The 6,000-nt window shown below is 44.0% G+C and overlaps 1 protein-coding gene across 1 annotated transcript in view; it reads left to right on the top strand.

Moving 5' to 3' along the window:
- Positions 1 to 5,767: 5,767 nt before the first annotated feature.
- ALPK3 (alpha kinase 3) overlaps positions 5,768 to 6,000 on the top strand; it is a 185,019-nt gene continuing 184,786 nt past the window's right edge. The window contains exon 1 of the mRNA XM_089655336.1: positions 5,768 to 5,920. The gene's annotated coding sequence lies outside the window, so the exon portion shown is untranslated. The remainder of the gene's footprint in view (positions 5,921 to 6,000) is intronic.

Genomic DNA, 6,000 nt, shown 5'->3' with positions numbered 1-6,000 from the left:
AGACTCTGAGAACTGGAGGACCAATATACAGATTTGGGGTCTATGTGTCCAAACCAGCATTGACTGCTTAACCCCCCCAGAGTCAGAGACTATAAGCAGATGTTAATATACTCAGCTCGAAACAACCTGATGCTGAAGTCTCTTGCTGTAATCTGTTTAGTATGGTGTGATATGTTTACCATTGTGTATTTGTCCCATTGTTAATTGTGTTAATTGAGTCACCTATTGTTTGGTCCTCCTGGAGGTTCCTGCATGATGGGATTAGTCTGGTGTCAACTTCATTATCTAATCAGTGTGGGATGTTTATCCCAATGTGTAATGTTTGTTTTTAATGTTTATGTGGTGGCTGCCCCTATTTCTGAAATGTATAAAAACCTGTATTTCTGTTCAATAAAGAGTTCTAGTTTTGCACCTAAGCTAGTGTTGCCTAGTCTTGGGTGCAATTCCCCAGTGGCAAGGAAGCTGTTCTCTGATGGAAGCACCCAGGGCTTGGTTGCCAGGCGGTCTGTCACAGGGTTGTAGGCAGGTTAGTTAATATGGCTGCCTTAACTAGGGGGAAACAGTTAAAGTCTTTTGTTGCTGTTCCCATTGTCTAAGTTTGAGGGCTTTTTGGGTCCGCCCTCCTGGTCCAGTGGTGATAAAAAAGGGACAAGGGACCAGGTCCCAGAGAGAGCAAGAGTGTGTGGGAATCTGCTCAGAATCGAGGTCTTGTAGCCACGAGTCCTGTCGGGAGGTATGACGAACATGGTGCCTGACCCCTGCCTTTCTCACCAACTCATGACAAAGGACTGGCGAATCTCACACTGCGCTTACATAACAGTGCCACTCTCAGCTGTACAGTCCACAAAGATTTTCTAGCTTGCAGGCCCCCATTCTAGGTGACAGCAGCCTGAGAGCAATTTGTCACTAGGTTAAGTTAGTTAAGCAATTAACCCATTAAACGCCACCACCAAGAAGTAGGAAACTCACAGTCTTAGCAATAACAACTATGATTTTAGAATAAACGTCTGCAACACACACTGTCACCACAGACAGGTATGTTCAGAGATGTATACTATAATAACACTCTTCAAGAGACAAGGATTCTTTTAGTTTGCATTAAAACCTTTAGAGACAATTTCAACACTTTTCTAAATATGGTTTAATAATGAAAAATGTCAAAATGAAAATGAACAATACTTTCACATCTCTTGGTTTTAGCAGTGTCCAATTGACCAAACAAAAATGGTACAGTGGCTCTCTAAAGTCCAGGTTGGTGTTGCTTGGTTGATGCTAAAACAAGAGCTGTCTACTCCTGTAGCAGTCTCTTTTTCTCTGGTATCAAGGGACTGTTGTCAGTGACCATCTGACCAGTTAAGCAGCTGAGGAGTGGCCATGGGGATGTCACTGTGTTTATTTGTACCATATGTTTGTATCATATTGTAAGTTGTGAATTGGGCAGAGGTCTCGGAGAGGTCAGCCCAAGCCTGGGTGCTTTCTGGGTAGACATTTTCTAGCACACTATGTATTCCTAGTGCTTTCATTGCCCTACAAACCATGTGTGACAGAACTGAAGGATTTCGCTTTCCAATAGGTCACTTCTAGTCCCCTCCAGAAAGTGATAAACTGTAGGAGTTGATTGCTAGAGGGCCTACCAGATCTCTGGCCTAAGTGGAGAAAAACAGTCATTTGAAGACCCAGACCCTTGTTGACTCAAGGCACCTCTGAAACTATAACTATGTTCTGGAACGGAGTGTGGGGGGAGCTGGAGCTGCTGGATCTCTGGTTTTAAAACAGAAAAGAAAATGAGAAATAAAATGTAATGGCTGAATTCTGAACAACATGGCTGCTACACACACAGCCTGTCATGTGCCCAGTCCGCACAACCATCACAGGGGGGTCTGCTGCTGAACGTAACCACCACCATGTAAGAGGACTGCTGGAACTTGCAGTCCCCCTAGAAGACACCATCTTTATGGGGACCACCATCATGGACTCTACCATTAATGAAATCTCAACCTGGGCAGGTATGCTGGGACAGCTATGACTGAAGCCAGGGTTTAGTTGGGGAAAGACTTTGCCTGTTGAACTGTTATTCTGTTATGCTAAAGTTTTTCGGTAAAGCCTTTGAACCATTGTCATGCCTGTTCTGAAGTTTTTTGAATGAGTGTGTGAAAGTAACCAGCACATTACACATAGCCATCTGCAGCTAGGTCAATTAAAGCACATTGGGGTATGAAGATGGCTCTCCAAGAGTTAACATGGTACAGAGTAAGAACAAGCAGTTGCCAAGGGTAACGGAAGTCTGGTAACCATTACATGCAGCCTGTTGTGAAGAATGCTACTTGTGCCAAGTTAAGCATACTCCGGTAGTGAGGGGGTTGTCTCTGGGACTACCTCCCCTAGCAGTCGATCTCCCATATCAACAGGAGCAGATCACCGTCACAGAGACCTTCAGTCTAGCTGCCAGGTACAGGAGAGTAAGAAGACAAAGTGCACACATGAGGCCCTCGCTAGGTTCACAGCAGGACCCCATTCTGTCACTGGGAGTGAGGTGTCAGAGATACTATGGATGGGAGGAGTGTGTGTAAGCTCAGCATGTCCCCCCAAATTGCAATTGCAGTTACAGTCAAGGTGTGCATTGAAACAGGAGCAGAGTAGCTGGAATCCAGTTTATTCACTCAGTGTACAGTGTATGGCCATCTCTAAGCTGGAGAACTGCATTAAGGTTTAATTTCCCAGAAAGCAGTCTCCGCCTTTTTCCGAGGCATTGATGAACACGACACAGCAAGGGTACCCCATGTGCAGGGCGATTGACCCTGCCTGCAGTGCTTAGCATAGCTCAGAAGAATCCAATTAGCCCCCTAGAATAGCCAACAGGGTGCTGCGCTGGCAACACAGGGTGCAAGGATCCAAATCATTTTTAGGCGCACCCTGAAAACCCATCTCTTCAGGGAAGCCTACCCCACCCTCACCTAACTGCTGATCTCCTCCACTCCTCCTACCACTCCATCCCCCACTTCCTCCTGTGCCACTATCCCCTCCCTTCTAGATTGTAAACTTGAAAGAGCAGGGCCCTCGAACCCCTCTTGTATTGTATTGTTTTGTTACTGTATTGTCTCATGTACTGTCCCCCACTATAATGTACAGCGCTGAGCAAACCCTTTGGCGCTATATAAATACTGTATAATAATAATAATAATAATGATGTGCAGGCTGGCAGAAGGGTTCCCAAACCAGGTTATTTCCAGTGGTTACAGGACTAATTATAAGCGGACCCTCCTCCACCAGAACCTTTCCCTGTTCAAATCTTACCTCTCTGTAGCCGGTGGTCTCTGTCCCTACCTCACACACCCTACACTGCAGGGCGCACCGAATGATCCAGGAGGGGCTGGGTCCAAAATGGCCAAAGACCTGGCACCCGGAAGAAAGTGAAGAGAAGATGGCTGGCACCAGAGAGGGAGGAGAAGTGAGTACTGTGGAATTTAGTTTCACTAAAGCATATTTAAATGAATGGACTGCCAATGCACAGGAATGGACGGAAAAAAACACACACACATTGAAGAACTGGAAGAATTGTCAGTGAGCTGTTAGTGAGTTTATCACTGCACTGTGTTCCACTGTAAGTAACTCTACCACGTGGCAGATGGGACTTGTAATGCATTCATTCGCAGATCTCTGTGAATGAACAATGTGGCATTATGTAGGCAGGTGTTAATTGGTTGCCCTTTTAAAGAATGCTTTTTCTTTAAATACTCCTGGTAGGATCATATAGAAGCTTAGCGAGGGGAGTCCAGAGAGAGTCCAGGCTGGTGATGGGAAGAGAAAAGCCAAAGAGAAAGATAGTGTAAGGACTTAACTCCTCTCATTGCCACCCCTCAGATGGGTATCCCTGCTATTGAGCACTGAAAGTACACTTTCACAAAGGGAAAAACTGCTCATGGCTGACTTGTAGTTATGTGAACTACCTCAATGAAATTGAGTTGAACCGAGCCTGTGGCAGCTTCACATTTCTGGAGTGGAACCTTAGTATCATTGCTGCTGTGAAGTGGGATAGTGCCCTGTTAAGCCAATGCTAAACTGTACATAGCATGAGAAACACACATTAAAAGGAGGATCCTGGTGGAAGCAACTCTGAGTAAATCTTGTCGGGCTAGGGGATGGTGGTGGATAGGGGAGTGGAAGCCTATCTTGTAACCATGTGAAGATGTTGAGCCCAATCCAAGAAGTGTCCCCAGCTGGATGAGTGTCATTGATATTCGTGTATATAAGAAAGGTGAACCTGAGGTATATCTACTGGATGCCAAACATCCCTAAAGTGCAAACTTGTATAGGATAAATCAACCCCCCTAAGTGGGACTTTATAGGCATCACCAGAGTATATAAATGTTACATCCATTTTTATTATACATAGATGAGAGTCATAAAACATTGAATAGGCGGTTTTACATTCAGTAATCACAATGATACCATACAAAATTATGTCAACATAACAGAGTTCCTAGGTAGCATCCAACGTGTTTCAGGGTAACTTTACTCCTTCTTCTGGGTAAAAAAACTCTGTAAATAAGACATGTGGCCTCTAAAGACTGAAACACATATATTAAAGTCATACAATAATTATAATGATAGTTGTAGACAATATTGTTATATAAATGTCAAAATCATAATAGTCACGGCATACTGTGATAGAGACCAAGTGAAAAAGCATCAATAATTGAATTTACACCATATTAAAAACATTTGATGTGTGACCAGGTCCATAACTCCTCCCCATACTGCATCCAGACAGGCACTAACCGGGCCAAGGCCCTCCCAGGAAAGCGCTGAGGCCGAACCGATAGCCACAGAGGCAGGCTATATATAAAAAGTGACAATAGTAACCATAAAGTAACCAAAATAAAAACAATCATAGCATCATAGTCATATATAGCAAAAACAGAGATATGAGTGCTTATTAAATCTAGTAAAACACCCACCGCTGTTAAGGCAGATGTAAATGATATTGAAGCCGCTATTATCAAGCATTAGGTAGAGAGATACAATTCCATGAGCTCTACGATCCTCCAGTATTGTAAATCACAGTTCATCCAAAGGATCCCTAAAAAGGGATATTGATGTATGGTTAGTGGGTGTACAGGGCCCTCCATGTTTCTGACACACCAAACATGCACGTATACGGGTACAATGGAGTATTGAGAGGGCTGTGGACTGTGTGCAGCCTGTGACATAGGCCTTAGTCTGCCCTGATTCAGGTGGTTTCTGGATGAGAGCATTTGTGTAACTCAGTCACATGATCAGGGCCTGCCTACAAGTGATTTCAAAAGTGATAGCTGTTGTAAAGGTGAAAAAACCCTGCATGCTGTCACAGGGGAGCTGGTTAAGGGTGGGGGTCCCATTTACACCCTTTTACACCCTGAGTTTACAACCAGAGATCCCAGTGCTGCAAAGCAGAAGTGCTAACCCCTAAGCCACTGTGGTGTAGTAGTGAAAATGGTACTGCTGTTCTTCTGATAGTTGAATAGAACATGTATTTTAGCCTTGAAACATAGTTATGTTCTACACTATTGCAAAACCAATTACAATATGATGTCAAGTAAAATGACGCAAGTGTCATAAACGACAAGTAAACAAATCTCAGCTACCAAAACACATTACGTATAGTTGTCTCTTCTATGTTTTTACCCTCCCCCAGTAATGTCCAGTCTCTTCCCAAGACACTGAACCCTCCTGGAAAATGTGACTGTCCCTATGCCTGGATGTCTATAAATAGATGGTGGGCAGCGCGTGTTGTGAGTGACAGCTGCTGCTGGAGATTTGGCCGGGTGGAGGAAGCAATCAGTTCAGGATTGGGATTCAGCAAACACACAATATTTACCTGCTTCCTCTGGATTTGCTCTGCTTACCTTGTCCGAGGAGCTGATGTTCTGATTTCTGCACGGTAAGCTTAGATATATATCTAGAGATGGAGCTAAATTGGAGATAAAGTTACTACAACTTTTACTGCTGAAGTTTTCAGGA

This window comes from Staurois parvus, unplaced genomic scaffold, assembly GCF_062004578.1.
Source record: "Staurois parvus isolate SC_StPar_1 unplaced genomic scaffold, SC_StPar_1.0 ptg000832l, whole genome shotgun sequence".
Classification (NCBI taxonomy): domain Eukaryota; kingdom Metazoa; phylum Chordata; class Amphibia; order Anura; family Ranidae; genus Staurois; species Staurois parvus.
This window is presented reverse-complemented; position numbering and strand designations above follow the sequence as displayed.